At 34.2% G+C, this 16,416-nt stretch overlaps 1 protein-coding gene across 1 annotated transcript in view; it reads left to right on the forward strand.

Annotated features, from left to right (window-relative positions):
* Nucleotides 1–16,416, forward strand: part of PCDH17 (protocadherin 17) — a gene marked incomplete at its 3' end in the record, with an annotated part of 27,616 nt that overhangs the window by 3,528 nt on the left and 7,672 nt on the right. The gene's annotated exons all lie outside the window — the stretch shown is intronic.

Below are 16,416 nucleotides of genomic sequence, written 5' to 3' on the forward strand. Positions count from 1 at the left end.
ACCAAAGCTCATTTAGAAATTACAGCTGGGCTGCATTCAACTGCGAGTTATATCCACACTGTCCTCTACCGACTTTTGTGAATGTGAGAAATGGCAGAATTTGGACCATTGGATATAGGCTGCTAATCAAAGAATGACTTAATTTTTAGCAGGTAGTTCAAAGTCAAAACTCAGAAGATATATTCCAGAGCAGTGAACTCACAGAGTGAAACTGAGGGCAGAATCTGGCTCCAGTTGATTTAATTTAAAGTATTACTTCATGATTAATGCAGCTTAATGTTCAAATACTACAGGTATGTCCCAAAGTGTTTTTTAACATTTGGACTGAAAGCAGGCTCTGGATAATGACTATTAAATATATTTGAAATGTCATATCTGTTTTATCCTGTGGTTCTCCTAATACGCTGTTCTGAGTCATAGGGGAACGAGCTGAGTGTATCAGAAGTGACACAGACTCATTTTGTGTATGCAGCTAGTGGGAAAGAAGTTGCACTGTAGACACTTGATGTACCAAAAGAATATTTATAATACCTTTGAGTTACCATACCCTGTGGTCCGTGAACACTGAATGTTCTAGTTGCCAGCTGCACCTAATGTCTTAAACTAAATAGAAGTGTCCACCAGTAATTGGCACGTTAAGTAATGAAAATTCCAGTAACTGATGGCCTGTAAATTGAATATTTATTACTAAGGGGAAAAAAAAAGAAAGAAAAAAAAAGAAGAAATTTCATTTTATGCCTATCATGATTTTGTGTTGCTATCAATTACATGAGTGAAGCAATACTTAAAACCTGAAATTGATTTTAACAAAAAGTGACACTTCAGGAAAGAGTTTAGGTTAGAGCACAACTGGAGATAATATGATTTATAATTCATGCTTTAAAAAACAAATAACTTTCAATGACACTTGTTTAAGTAATGTCAACTTTTTTACTGTAAAATGGAGTTGTCAGAATGCTAAAAAAAACCCCCAACATTTTTTTCCTACTTACAAGTGTAATAGTTACTAAAAGACAGAAAATTTTACTTTCCTACAGCCATGTACTGTCTATATAAAGCAATTAATTCATGTATTGATGCTACTGAGTAGTAAAGATTCAATTGTAGTGTAAAATCCCTATGGAAAATATGATTCATTTTTTTACAGTGTTCACTGTATAACATCAATCATGATTCTTTTTCTGAGTTCTGTATAAAGCTAAAAGAGGAATTTCCTCCCTTAAAAAGGTGTGTTGTGGTTTCTATAACAGTTTTTGTTATGACAACTGTGGGAAATGTTAACCGTAACTCCTCATAGCACATACTGGTATATCTAATATTATTTTTGCTTTCCCTGAACATCTACACAGAATGTCTTGGATGTTTAGATGGTCCTGCCAGTAGACTGGGAAACATTCATTTTTCCCTAGTGAGCAACCTGTTCAAACATACTTACTGATACTATGTTTTATAGTTGTATTGACAAAACAAATACAATAGGAAACAGAGTAGTTGGTTTCTGTTTAGGAAAGGCTCAGACTTAAATGGGCTAGCTGAGAAAATCTGATCCACTTCATTATAATTCTGCAATACTAAAATACATTTTGCATTCTCCATCTCCACATCCCTGGAGTAAATTTTATATAAAATTTGCATTTAGAATGTAGATACTACTTTGTGTCTGGTTCTGTACTTCTGCCTTATTTAAAATTCAAACTGCAAATTTAGGAAGAAATAACAAAGGATCAGCCCTCTCTTTGCATCTACTTTATCCTTAATCACTCCAGGAAACCTATGTCTCAAAAAGTAAATTGCACAGTTAGGATTCAATGGTATAGCTGGTGAAAAAAAAAAGATACAGAATCCAAACAGCTGCTTTATCATCTCTGTTCATTAGTCAAATCAGAAAAGCAGTTTTCTTCATTACCTCAATAAGAGAAAGGTAAATGATTGTGTAAGTGTTCTGTAGCAAATATTAACTTTAGTTTTTCCGGGAATATTATGATAATCTCTCACTATATAACTCATACAATGGAACTGCTTTGCTTCACACTCATTTTCTCGGCAAGTGTTTAATGATAGGATTCCCTAACAAGAGCCTGTTACTAAAACTTTATATGTGTGTGTGTGTGTACATAGTTACATATCCATGGATATATATACACATACTAAATATTATACTATTACTTAGTACATCCAATCCAATCAAGTCCATAAAGATTTTAAATCAAATAAATAATTTCTTTCTCAGTAAGATCCAATTTTTTTCGCTCTTACTAGGAGTGCATAACACTTTTTTTTTTTTGCTTTGCAGTAATAGCTAATAAAGTCAACAGGCTCTGATTCACTTAGTTATCATTAATGCTATTTTATTCTACAGATAGCCCAATTTATATCAGTGAATACCTGTGGAGTAGAATGTTACTTTGTGACTATGGGTTTCAGGTTGACCCAAAAAGACCAGCATTTGAAGAAAATACTGCCTAATGGGTGTAAGAGTGGTGTAATCTTACCTCTCTTTAAGTGACTTCGGTTACACATTAATGACAGGGTTTAACAACTTGTGTGTTTACTCACTGCTTTGTAGGATCCAGATATGTGCCACGGTTGCACACGTTATTTATATGAGTCAATGAACTTCTTCAGTACCATAAAAATTAAATAGTTGAAACATGTGCGTGTATATATATATATATGTATGTATGTATGTATAAAATTTTGGATGGGCAGCCAAGGGTGCAGCATACCTTCAGCTTTTATTGGTGCAAGAACTTGGAAGTTTTTAGGACATCTGAAAACAGACCATTTGTTATTTGATGCACATATGAGGTTGATGTGGATAAAGAATGCTGTTTAGCAGTGCACTGAGAGGTCAGAACAGCTACACTTCAGCATGTTTCATTGCTTTTAAATTGAGTAATCCTATTCTAAACATACTTTGGAAACAGTGCTTTCAAACCCAAGCCAGTTAAAAATATTTAAATGTGGACTGGTGCTATAGCATACTCATTGCCAGATTCAAAATTCTATGCAACCTTTGAATCACTCAATGTCCAAAATACTCATTCTTATTGTGGAGAAAAAAAGAGAAAAGCAGGAGAAATTGGAAACTCTACATGACTGAAATGAGATTTCTGTTCACTCTAGAGCTTAACTAGTCTAGTGAGCAAATTCTGTTTGTCTTATTCTGGTGGGTAAATCAAGCTGACCTTCTCACCTGACAAGGAGAAGTAGGATTTTGCTTTATTTTGAATAGGGGACTTTAGAAAAAGAATAATGTACAAACATATACATATATGTTCATATCTGTCTTATAAAAAAGTTCTGAGTTAATCACATTTCCCTGGGTGAACAAGTTGCAATTTCTTCTTGCAGGTTTCCAGTAGATAAAAGAGTGAACGGATAAAAGGAAACAAATAGTTTCTTTAGACAAATAGGTTCTAAAAATAGGTTCATTGAAATAACAGTAGCCTAGAAAACTATCTGCATAAGCAAAGAGTGTTGATCATCCTAGAGATTATTTATTATTAGACTCATGTTGCAAATTCAAGAGGTTTGTAAATACATCAGGAACGAGATGGGAATGAATAAAGAAAACATTGGTCACAGCTGTTGCTAAACAACAGCTAAAAAGAATTACTCTCTTGCAAATAGCTCTCAAGGTGGGAATTACCATAGCTGCTGTACTAAGCAGTCCTGTAGCATTTTAAGATAAAGTACAGATAATTTTTAATACTTCAGGCACCCGATGTTTATGGTGTGTCAACTGATTACTGTCAAGTCCCAGTGCAGCTTCGTCGCCAAGTGTCTAGTAGTACCTAAGAAGATAGAGTCTTCAGGGGAAATAAAAAACATGAGCTGTATTAGTGTTGCTCTGTCTTTCGATATACTATTCCATGTGTTGCGTTGAGAAACTTCAGCTCAGAAATTTCAAGACTGCAAAAAGAATTCTGCAGCTTCTGCAGCATGAAAAGCAGCTCTCCTCGCAGAACTTGCATTTGTTCTCAGTGGTTTAAATTCCTACCTGAAAGCTGAGTTATTAATTTCTTTATTTGTATATATTCTACTGCAAATGCAGAATATTATTCTCTCACACTAGAGCAAGTAGAAGTTAACGTTTTGCACCACGAGGATAATGGGGTAGTTCTACGCATTTGCAAATTTGCAGGTTCATACGCTGTAATTACCAAAATTTCACAGCTGCATATTCTAGGACTGTATCTAAGGACACTAAATTGTCATCAGATGAAACTTCAGAACTACCTGGCAAAGATGTATTATGGTAGTTTTTACAGTGTTTTACAAGGTTTTACATCCTGCAGAATGACTCCTGTGAATGTTTGCATTGTGTAATACAGCCTGCAGTTAGTATGATTTTGTGTTATGTCACCCCGTAGCTTTAGTTTTACTTATTCAATTAAATCAACATTGGGATTGGCAGTGTAAAATTACAGGACAGGATCTTTTTTATAATTTTATGAAGCTTCATCAAGATACACTGAACAGTACTGCAACACAAAGTACATATCACTTAGGACCAGATCTGGCAATGGCTGCTGAAATAGGCAGAGGAAGCAGAATTGGGCTCCTCTATTGAGTTGCATCTGCTCTGGTCTTGATCTTCAGTTTCTTGTCAGCATTGTTTATAGCAACAGTATTTCAAAAGGATCATTCCTGATGTATAGGTCCATATGAGATCTAGAGAACTTTCCAAAATGAAACGTTGTAATATAGAACACTAAAAGTAATAGGGAAAAACACAGTTTACGAGTCTGAAGTAGAATATCAATGTTATGAGAAAGAAAATGATATTGCTATAACAGAAACTCTTGTTAAGCAATAAATTAAGAATAACAATGTCTCTGTAGAACTTGCTGTTTTATAAAGTATAAGAGCTGAAGAAAGTTAGCGTAGTTAAAATAAAAGACATGAAGCAAATCATGCAAGATTTACTGTACCACACCTCTCAACCACTCTTAAAGTTGTCTGAGCTTTCCTCATCTTGCTGCTCACTGTCACTGCCTAATCTTAAATGAGAAATTCCACACATATTTGTGGTTACCAGTGCAATTTCAGTGACTGATCCTTTCAAGAGTTATCTTTTAACAAGAGGTTTGGTCAGGTTTCTGTTGTCCTTACCTACATTGATGAAAAGGCGTGTTCTTACACATATTTCAGTCAATAGCATAATTTTGACTTCATCAACGATTTCAGTGATTCAAGAGTAAGTTGTCACAGCCTTACAGACTGCAGCTAAGAATTGTGTGATTGGGCCCTTTATGTTTAGATTTCAGCCTTTTGTGATGTTTTCTTACAGCTTCTTCACAGACAATTAAGGAGACTGGAATTTAGAAGATTTTGTAATTATGATGTGAACTGTAACATAATCAGGTGTGCAGCTGAAAGAAGAAATCAGACTCATTTGAACATATTGCTGAACACATTTTCACATTTTCATATATTTTTTGAAGTGTGCATAATACATTGCATGGAAAATTATCATTTGGTACATGTAAAATATTTGCAAATATCACTTGGTATTTAGAAAGCATAGATACAACCTGGCTTGACTAATATGGCAAAAATGTCATTTAAAACATATTTTTTTCCTGAGTCACAACACTTGACTGTAAACCAGTTGGGAATTTTCTCCAACATTTTTTCTTCCTATTCACTACTTACCTCACCAGGAAACTTTAACATATTGGGTAGAATTTACACATATGTTTCTAAAGATCCTGCTTATTTTCTGTTTCTTCTGTTGTTTCTACAAAAGTTAAAATGCCTTGCCAAATTAATTTTAGGTTCCGTTATGCAAGATGCTCATTCTACATATAAAATGTGTATGTAGATGTGTAGTTGTTTTCTTTCTGAAGAAAACATGTAGGATGCATGACAGAGGTCTTGAGATACCGCTTCAAGACCGAAGAGTGCCTGCACGTATAAAGAAAAGACATTTTGACACTTCTATTGGTATTTTCCAACAGGTAAGAATTTTCTGTGAAAAGAACTTAAACAATGATTTGTTGACTGGAGCAGAAACACAGCTCTGTTTTTATCTTTAAAAGTATAGAAGCAATCCTTTGATGTCAAAAGGTCAGAGTAGAGCAGTTGGGACAAATTTTTGCAGCAGATAGCCTGAGAACTTTATGCTTTCAACTGTATCTCTACTTCAGCTGTAAGAGGAGAAGTGGTAAAATTAATGCTAAAGGGTTCAAAAATATAGGAAACAAGTAAAACTCTCAGGGGACCTCAGGGTCTTACCTAAATAGAAAAAAGAAAGAAGTACTAGGAAGAGAGTTGCAAAAGAATTTTGAGGGAAAGTTCCTTGAATTTGTGTTTAATTTCTTATGTTTTTAAGGGGGAAACAAGGAGATTAACTAGTTGTTGTTGCTTTTGCTGATATGATGAGATGAAACGGAGTAGTGTACAGCCTGCCCTAAATCTTAGGTGCATTTCAAGCCCAAGCAATACATTTGACATGGCTTTTTTGTGCAAAATCTTTGTTTTTTACTCTGCTGTAGACATTTTTACGGTTTTGTTTTGGTTTTTTGTTTTTTTGTTGTTTTTTTTTTTAACAGGAGTAGAGTCTGGTTTAATTACTGCAAATCCTATGAGAAAGAAAAAAAAAGATAAATTATTAAGCGTTTTTGATATAATACTCAGTATTAAGTACTACATTCAAAAACAAGCAAATTCATATGAATGTCCCTGTTAATTAGGATATTAGGCAGTGCTTTAAATAAACTCCTTGAGCAGTCATATATTTTCTAGCTAAATCCCTAAGGCTGGTGATACAATTCCTACTTATTAAGGTCACATGAGAAGCATCTCTTTCTTCTACTGAATCGCTTTCACTAGTTAGTAGTGCTACCCATACAGAAAGAATGGCAGAAGATCAATTTATTTCACTTGCTTGAGATGAGAGGATAGCTCCTTTTTTATGTCTGGTGGTGTGTCCACAAAATTGATGAGTCCCTCTACATATGAAGATATTTCCACATAATTTCAGGCAATTATTAGTGTTACTTGTATAGGACAGCGTAAAGATAAGTTTGCATCTCACTTTCATGCAATGAAGCAATGTCTCCTCTTTCAGTCCTCAAGATGATCAGTCTCATGCAGACCTATTTACAATTTAGTATGCTATAGGTTATCTAGGCAAGTAAAATCCTTCAAATAAACAGTATTTTCTTTTAGCCATGGGCATTTCTATGGGCTTTGTGGTGTGTCTGTATCAGATCAGAGTTCCTCTGGTTCATAGAACACTTATTCCCATAATAGAAAAGATTCTACTGGCATCCTGTTCCCTGCTGGGTGGTTGGATGCTGCAGCCTCCCTAGCATGACAAAGGAGGACTCTAAAGGGGAAAGCAAAAGCCTTGTTACAAGATACAAATGCCCAATTTCAGCTGTGTGGGTAGGACCTCTGATCGATGCATTGTAAGTTCTTGCAGTGATAGACATGGGAAATGAGTTTCAGGCAGTGTTTCAGACCATCTATTGATATATGTGTGACACGCTTGTATTTGCCTGTACTAGTTCTGGTGACACTATGATTACTGGTATTTGCAATCCTTGCCCTGGAACACTTCCAGGCAGTTTTATTGTATTCAAATGGCTCTTACAGTTCATTGAACATCCAGCATAACACGGCTGAATATGATTGGCGCGTTTGCATATATTTATAAAAAAAAATAATTCAGGCAGTTAAACTGCATAATTATGGGAAAACGAATCATAACAATAAAAGACCATTTAAGTTAACAAGCTTTGTGATCAAAGGATAAATACAGGTTGGATAAATGAGGCTCTAGATGTAACTAATCTACAAAAATAGGCTTTGGTCTGGTTAGAGGAAAGGAATATATTCAAGTAATCTAAAGGTATTAAAAAGCGTTTTACTTCCTTACTTTTATAACAACCAGTTTTATTTCATCATATTTTTGACATTTCTACTCAATAAAAATAGCTGTGTTCAGTGATAAACTACTTTAATGCATTTTTAGTTCTTGATTACCAATGTTTACAGTGCAAGGGAAGTCTTAACTAACACAAGTAAACAAAAGTAGCATCATAAGTTTTCATTCTAGTTTGAATTCATCATGTGTCAACAACCTTAAACAATTTTAATGTCTTAATTTTAAATTTTTTAATGTAGCAATGGTTTTTGATTGATTTTTAATTAAAGAAAAACATTAAAGGGAACATTTAAAGGACAATTTCTTGTTTACTGTCTTTATCAGCAGAGAGCAGCCTTTGTAGTGTTTGAAAGCTGGTGCATTAAAAGTCAATTTCAAGTCTTCAAAGCTATAAACTCTTGCTTGCTTTGTAGTTATATACTGTTTTTAAAATCATTGGAAGTGCATTTGACAATTGAATTAAAAACAAAAGGTAAATAATGGCTTCATCAAAATTTGAAAGATTTTAATGTATTTTTAATAATAGCTAAAAGATTTTTTTATACAGAGCAGACATGTGAATCACAAATTGTAGCTTTTAAATGCATAATTTGTTCCTAAAGACAGTTGTATCTATTATTTTATTAATAGAATTTTGTTTTAAACTTCTGTTGGTGTTATTCTGTTGTTTTTAATGAATGCCATTATTCAAACACAGAACATGTCAGTCAGTTTCTTTACTTATATTTCTGTCTCATTCTTTTCTGATTGCTAAGCAACCACTTATAGTTAAGATTGTTTAGCTACGACTAAATTGAAAGAAAAAGGTGAGCTGAAGTGGGCTAAACAAGTTTTCATTAATTCTTAATGGATATATTTAAATTCTATAAAATTTTAAAGGTGACAAAGAAAAGAACATAGTTTTAATAACACACCTCAGACTCAGTACTTGGGCTTTGTTCCTACCAATACTGAGGAAAAGACAGAAAAAAAAAATCTAGAAAGAGCAGGATCATGTCCTTTATCAGTGCGTAAGTAATTTTGAGGCCTGTGAAAACTAACTTAAATAGGTATAATTACATTAGTATCATGTCTTTCAAGGCATGATTCTTAAAACACTTATTCAGTGAATAGTTTAATTTAGGTCAATAAAACCATCAAATTAAGCAGATCACTTACAGAAGGGGAGTTGCAGATGTGTGTAAGCACGTGCAGAATTCAACCTAGAACCTGTGAGTCTGTGTTAGCTGAAATGCTCCCTGTTGCTTCTCTCCTTTGCTTTAAAATCACTGTAAAGCTGCAAAAGCTGTTCATTTCACTTAGCCTCCAACTGCATTCTCTAGTGCTCTATTGAGATAGTCCTGATGCCTGAATATTTGATATTTTTGCTTTTTTGCATAGACTTGTGTAATTTGATATGCAGATTTGAAGATCATAAAAACAATCCTGCTTTGATGATCATAAGCAAGATTATCCAGACACAGCTGTAAAATACCAAGTGTGTTCTTTTCTGATTTCTTCATCATTTCAGTGGATCAAATGACAATAAGAATATAGCGGAATTTAGAGTGCTTAGGAAGTAAAGAATGTAAAAACCTTATAAAAATGACAGCCACGAAGCCTTGGAAGCTATTTAGATTTTTAGACTATATGATAGATAATATAGCTGTGTGTATGAATGTGGATGTGAAGATACATAGATAAGAGACCAACATGGATTCAGAAGGACTATTAAGCTGGATAAAAGGCAACATTAACAACCAATGTGTGTCTATTTTTTTATGTTGTGACAAAATGTACATAACTGTGCAACAGTGTTTTGAAAGATGTTGTCAATCGACACTTTTTGCTGCAACCTAGAAAGCATCAAGTCTGGAGAAAATTGCTGTTGTCAGTTTTTCCCCAGGGCAAGAGTATAGGTGAGGAAGGACCTCATTTTCCACTTCATGGTGGAAGTTATACATCTTGCTTAAAATTGTGTATCCTGCTACCAGACTTCAGGATTGAGAGTAATGATGAGACACATGAGAATAATCAGCTTCTACGAACTGTGTTAGGTATCAAAAAGCATACAATAATTTGCATCTCGTAGCTCTGAGGCAAGGAACGTATCAGTCAGCTTTGTAGCCATCAACTGAAAAAGAGGGGAAAACAAAATTATTTTTGTTATTTCTTTCAATGCATAGTCTTCATTTTGTCTAAATCTGTAAATGTATTCTGCCTGTTTAAACCACCTGTAGCTTCTTTTCAGGCCTAATAGGATATAGTATTGCAAGGGACATAAGTAACTGGATGAATTTATTTAATTATTTATTCATTGGCTACCATACATATGATCTTTCCTAACAGTATACATCTCATTATCAAAATAATGTGACAGTAATGAGATAATAATTACTTCAAGCATGAAATCACTCATCACAGTACTTTGCTGTGCTCGCTTGTTTCAAAGAGGATTCCAGAATTTTGAAGAAAACTTTAATTTCAGTTCATTTAAAATATCTGTAGACCGCACAGTGTCTTTTCTTAATCCCCTGATACTGGCAAAGGAACCTTAAGAACAAGGAGCTGGATTTCCAGATTTTGACCTACTTGTTAGTCTACTTTACTTGAATGAAAGTAAAGCAAGAGAAAGCTGTTTCTATTAAGCAAATGTAAGCTTCAGGAATTTTGGTTAGCATTGGCAAAAATCTTTAGATAAAGATAAATTCCCTGCTGTCATACTGGCCTTGCTGACACCAGTGAATGAAGAAATAGGCATACATATTGAATAGCCATAAGAGGAGACTTTATTTAAAGGAAAGGTTTTGTTCTGATTTAAATTTTGAGCCATGGGCTTCTATAGTATTTTACAATAAAGACAATTACATAGTAATTTGGGTTAGAATGCATGCCCAGTTCCCCATCTCAAAACCCAATTTGTTACTACCTGTGGCTATTTCTATTAAAAAAGAAACATAATTACTAGGAGTCTCAGCAGTCTAAGAGTAAATTTTTGCAATTACAATACCTCCCTTGGGCAGATGTGTGAAAATGGCAGATTAATTCCTGCCAGTATCTGTCTATTCTTTTCACATTCTAAAGGTCGCTGGTAGCTTGGATTATCTATATATTGGTGGTGTTTGCTATGCTGTGGTTAAGGTTAAAGCAGCAATCCTATTATAAATCTTTAGGGTTAGGGCTCTATACTAGTACCTTGGAAAGTCTCTGTGCTGATGTTTGATACAAAAAGTCCTAGCAGAAAGATCCTAATTCTATTTTCATGGAAAGTGAATGAATTTGCTCTTGATCTTAGCATATTTTAGAAGGGCATTTTATATTTTATTACCTTATGCCTGAGAAGATTTAAACAAAAACAACCAACAAACATAAGTTTACTTATTCTTAGGAATTTGCAGTGAAGTTAATGAGGTTGCATGTGAACTGAAGACCATGTAGTAGTCCCTTAGTATTATATGGCTTTTGTTTTATTCCCAGTGGCACAATGACGTGTTTCTTTAGAAAGCTAAGATGGCCCTGAAATTATGTAAATGAATAACTGTCCATGGAAATAATCCAATTTATCTCCTAATGAGCTTTTCTACCTGGAAACAAGTTTTGAGGGCATATGTGTATAAAAATTGGCTGGAGATTGCCTCTGTAGCTAAGCATCTACTTCCATGTTGAATTCCACGGTGAAGATGAAAGTTGATGTGACTTTCTGTGGGCTCATAATCCACCTGCAGGGAGCAGCATCAGTCTGTGTGAGACATCATCTGATAATTTTGAATATCCAGGAAAAGCAACTTAACAAGTTATTTTTTTCCCCTTTGCAAGTGTTTCTGTTTGGAATTTCTTGTCCTGTAACTTGTTGTAATTTCATTTATTTTCCCATTTTGAAAGAGACTTCCTCGCACCCACACTTTTTCTGAATATTGGCCTGGGAACTTTTGTGATGTGGCCATTATTTAGAGAAGATTGAATTAACCATTTCCTTTGAAAGTGCATGATTAAAAAAAAAATAAAATACATATGCATACTTCAGTTGCACTTGCATGCTTTCTCTTCTGAAAAAGTACTCACATGCTGGGTGAGCATCCTGCTAATTAGATAAAGAGGTAAATCCATAATTGAATCACTGTATTCTAACTAACCCCTAAGTCAAATATTAGCATTCATGTTCAGTCTCTCTATCCCTGATGAAACTTGCAGCAGTGTCCTAGTTGTTGACAAACCAACACTAGTTTGTAATAGACAGAAGACTTTTCCTAATCCTGGAGTCTTTGCAGACTACATTTCTTATGCATATCTTCTTTATTTCAATGGCAAAATATGATTTCAGAGTCCCAATAGAGAAAACTGTAATGAGAGGTGCAATCAAGAACATATTTTTCCCAGGCTGTTAAGAATTTACAAGTCAAAGTCAGCCCTTAAATGCCCATGAATTCATACATTACCTCTGGTGATCCCTATATAAGTGAATGTTGTGTTCTAGATGAGCTAATCCTACTAAGAAAGATAACTATGTTTTTTGCTTGATCTGAATCAACTTAATATCCTTAATCAACTTAATGTCCTGTATGAAGATATTGCAGTGGTTAACATTGAAGTGACAGAGTTGTGGATGTTTATACAAAGCCTTATAGCTGAAAGTTCTTATTTTTTCTGTCCAAGCCTACTTGACCACTGCTAATATAGTCATGGTATATTCAATCAAACTTTCCATTTTATGAGGTACCTCATCACAGGCACAGGACTTTTATGACTTTAAAATATATTTAGGGACAGAACCTATTGCTAAATTTGTGCAAGCCTAAATTATTTATCTTATGTCACCAACAATAAATCAACTCATCACCATTTTACAGTTGAAAATCTCCTCGCATAGGCATGTGAGGCTGTAAAGTTTGATGATCTACTATTCTGTCATAAATTCAGCCATTATTTTGGAAGCATATTTAGTGGCGTGTCTTTTTCTAGTACTAAGAGGAAATATTTATGCCATTTCTGTGAAAGTAAAGCTTTGTATCCTGTCACACAATGTTTATAGAATACCTTGTTGTGGATTTTCAGGAATATCTTGAAATAAAGAGTTGTATGACCTAAATAAGAAATTAGACAGAAGGTAACAATGTAAGTTTTAGCATCTGTGATTTTCTTCCTAATTTCTAAGGAATTTAAAGGAATCACTACATTTCTGGAGAAGTCTTTTAGGAAAAGGAAGGGTATAAGGTTACAGCTTTAAAGGAAAGGAGGTAATCTATATTTATCTCTGTTCTTATGAATATCACCTAGGAAGAAATATTCAGTGCTCCTCTTTATGTGTTTTCTGTGCAGGCAGTGGGGCTTCAGAATGAAGTCCTGCTTTATCTTCGTTGTTTGTTTGTTTTATTTTGTTTTGTTTTGGTTTGGTTTTGTTGTTTGTTTTTTGTTTGTTTTTGTTTTCCACTCTGTAGGGAAGAAACATAGAACTGAAGTCTTGTGTCACATACAGTGTTTGCTGCCTAGATAATCACCTTTCCCTGTCACTGCTATTACAAATGTGTTTAAATGCTGTCTGTAGGGAAGACCATATGCTGGGATAAAGGAATATTATGTTTAAGAGTTTCTTCTCATTTTCAATCACTATTGTAATCTTCTTCCTGCTCCTTTGCAGCTTTCTTCAGCATACAACATATGTATTTGTGGGAATGTAGCACGCCATGTAAAGACTTGCTTATCCCGTAATTGAAGTAAGCAGACTGATCCAAGGGCTATTGAAACCAATTTGAAAACATCCATTGATTTCAGTGGACCTCAGGTCATGTCTTGTGGGAGTTTTATTGTTGCCTTTAGTAAGAGTATGAGTTGGATAGAAGAAGGTAAACATAGTGGGTAGATGTTAACACAAACTTAACAGATTTAAAATACCCAGTGTCCTTGTTTCCCTGTACTAAATATTATGAGTACAAAACAGTTTGTCAGTGTTAAAAGGCCATAATTTGATCTCCTTCTCCACCATATAGTACTGCAGTGTTTACAAGCTTTTATCTGTTCAGAAAACATTTCTGATATGTTGCTCTTTGGAACAGGAAAACAGCAGTGGTAAGACTAGGACAAATTCTACAACACTTATTGGCGTCACTGGGAATTCCTGCTAAGCTTTCAGAGATGTCTCAAAATTAAAAATAAAATGCCAGGAGCTCACAATTACACTGTAAAATCGGTGTGCACGAAAGAAAGAAAGAAAAGCTAAGGTTGTTTTCATGCAGAAAAAAGGGTCTAAAGACAGGAGAGAAAAATATTTTTTTATTTTTTAACAAATACTTTTACCATCTCCTTAAATTTTAAAGCACTGAGTTTTTTTTAAATTTCCTTCTAATTTTAGTGTCTTAATTTCTAGACTTCATATTTAACATGTAGGTTGAAATTAAAAATCAAAAAAATTCACAAATCCTATCAAAGATACACTCCCAAATATATGGGGTTTTTGAGTTTGTGGTATGATATTCTTAGAATAATCTGGATTTTATGGTAAGTGCAGATTTCATTCTAGTTAGCTAATTGTAGTTGAGTCTGCTATGCAGTAAACATAGTATCTGTTAGGAATACTAAGTCAGACTCAACATGGTGGGAGCCATAGATAAAAGGTGCATTAAAGCGTTTAAAATTCAATCATTAGGTTTCATTGCACCCATCTGCTACCAGAAAATATAATTGGCAACTTGATTCATTGACCTTTAACTGTCATTTTGGACCTTTTTTTTTTAAAACCATATTTTCAATTTAGACCTAGAGAGTTAATTTGATAAAAGAATGCCCGGTACATTTTAATGCAATTAGTTTTTTTCTTTTTTTAAGCAAAAGATTTTTTTAAATATAATCAGGTTTAATGGTCTGTTGTATATTCTACTAATCCAGTAAAAGTAGTTATTTAATATTGAATGTAGTTAAAAGCAACTAATGTTCAACTTCATTAAGGCTTGTATTAAATAGAAGGCTTGCTGAACTTTTACTGTTTTTTTATGCACAAACTACTGCTTCTTATTAATTATTTCCAGGGGTTTCTGTTACACTAGAATTATATTTACAAACTTCAGTTCCACAAAGATTATACAGAACAGAACAAGAGTTAAATAAGCATTGAAATTGTGGAGTGCTTCATGTTTTGTTCTTAAAATGTATTTTTTATCTTTCTTTTTATTTTCTGGAGCAGATATTACCTTGTGCAGGTGGAGCACAGTGCATACGTCTCTTAGCAGTTCGATATGTTTGGCACACAAGTAGACTGTCTTATAAAATAACAGCATTACTTAGAGCAAGCAGGAAACATAATGTGATAAATGAAGATGATTTAATGTTTTCTCAGCAATGGTAAACAATTACACTGTCATCTGAAGTTTATGTAATGGAAAAGAAGTGATTACACGTGTTTCTTTACACTTCAGGATACAATTCCTGAAATATTTATGTAATATAGAGACAGATGTATGTAAACTAACCTTATAATCCCATTTCACAGCTTTCCCAAATACTGGGGAGCTCGATAAATAGGAAGCCGATTATATTGGCAGGATAACTCCGTTAATAGGATTCGGATTTGCCTTATTGACAAGCCGGTACTGTTAATATGATCCAGTATATTAAATTGACAGGAAAACTGGAGTAATAAAATGTATCTGCAGCCTAATTGACAGGGAAGCTCTTTCAAAAGGTTCTTAATGTGGTTTTTATTGACAGAGCGGCTTCAGTAAGTACATATCATTGGTGAACAGTGTAAACATATTCGATGCAACTGTACTAGCAGATTCAGGTGAAGTAGTTATGGTTCTGTTTCCCCATACTTCCATCTTTGCTTTGATATAAGTCATATCAAGCTCTCTCATAAGATCTTCACAAATGCCTCTTAAAGCATCAGTCTAACTCCACTGCTCACGGGCATTTGACAAGTTGTGAATTATTTTAAATGAGTTCATCATTTTTAAATGAATAGAGGCAATGCACAGCAATGCAATAATGTGTCATGAATTTAATTATGTTTATTTATTGATGCTGTGATAGCAGAAGCAGAGATATTGTACTTTCAGCTCATGCTCTTTATGTGTTGTGATGTTTGGCACCTCTTCCTATGTCCTGATCTTGCAACTTCTCCAAAAAATAGTTCATCTTAATTACTTTTTCCTAGTCCCATTTGACAGCTTTCCACATTCTCTTCCCAGACCATGCTAATTTTATTAGATGATTACATTTCATGTTTCTCCAGTGCAAAATAAAATGAGGCTCAGAAACCTGAAACCATTGTGAAACAAGCAGCTATTTGAGTTTGGTTCAGAAAATATTCTCGATTCTGTTTTCAGTAGAAGGAAATTTTGGGTTCAGCTTTCATACTTTTTCCTAGTCCCACCTTGCTTAGAGAGAGAAGTCTGCATTTAAACATTTATCCTGCATCTGCTCTGGCAGAGGAGTTGAAGGCTTTTGTTAAGCTGACTTCCCCACTGATGGAAAGGCAAACTTGTTCCTGAACGGCTTCAAACTTTTATTTAATATTAAAAAAATCTGATCAGCATCTGGTCTTTCCC

The sequence above is a fragment of the Mesitornis unicolor genome, unplaced genomic scaffold (assembly GCF_000695765.1).
Source record: "Mesitornis unicolor isolate BGI_N332 unplaced genomic scaffold, ASM69576v1 scaffold45963, whole genome shotgun sequence".
NCBI classification, from domain to species: Eukaryota; Metazoa; Chordata; class Aves; order Mesitornithiformes; family Mesitornithidae; genus Mesitornis; species Mesitornis unicolor.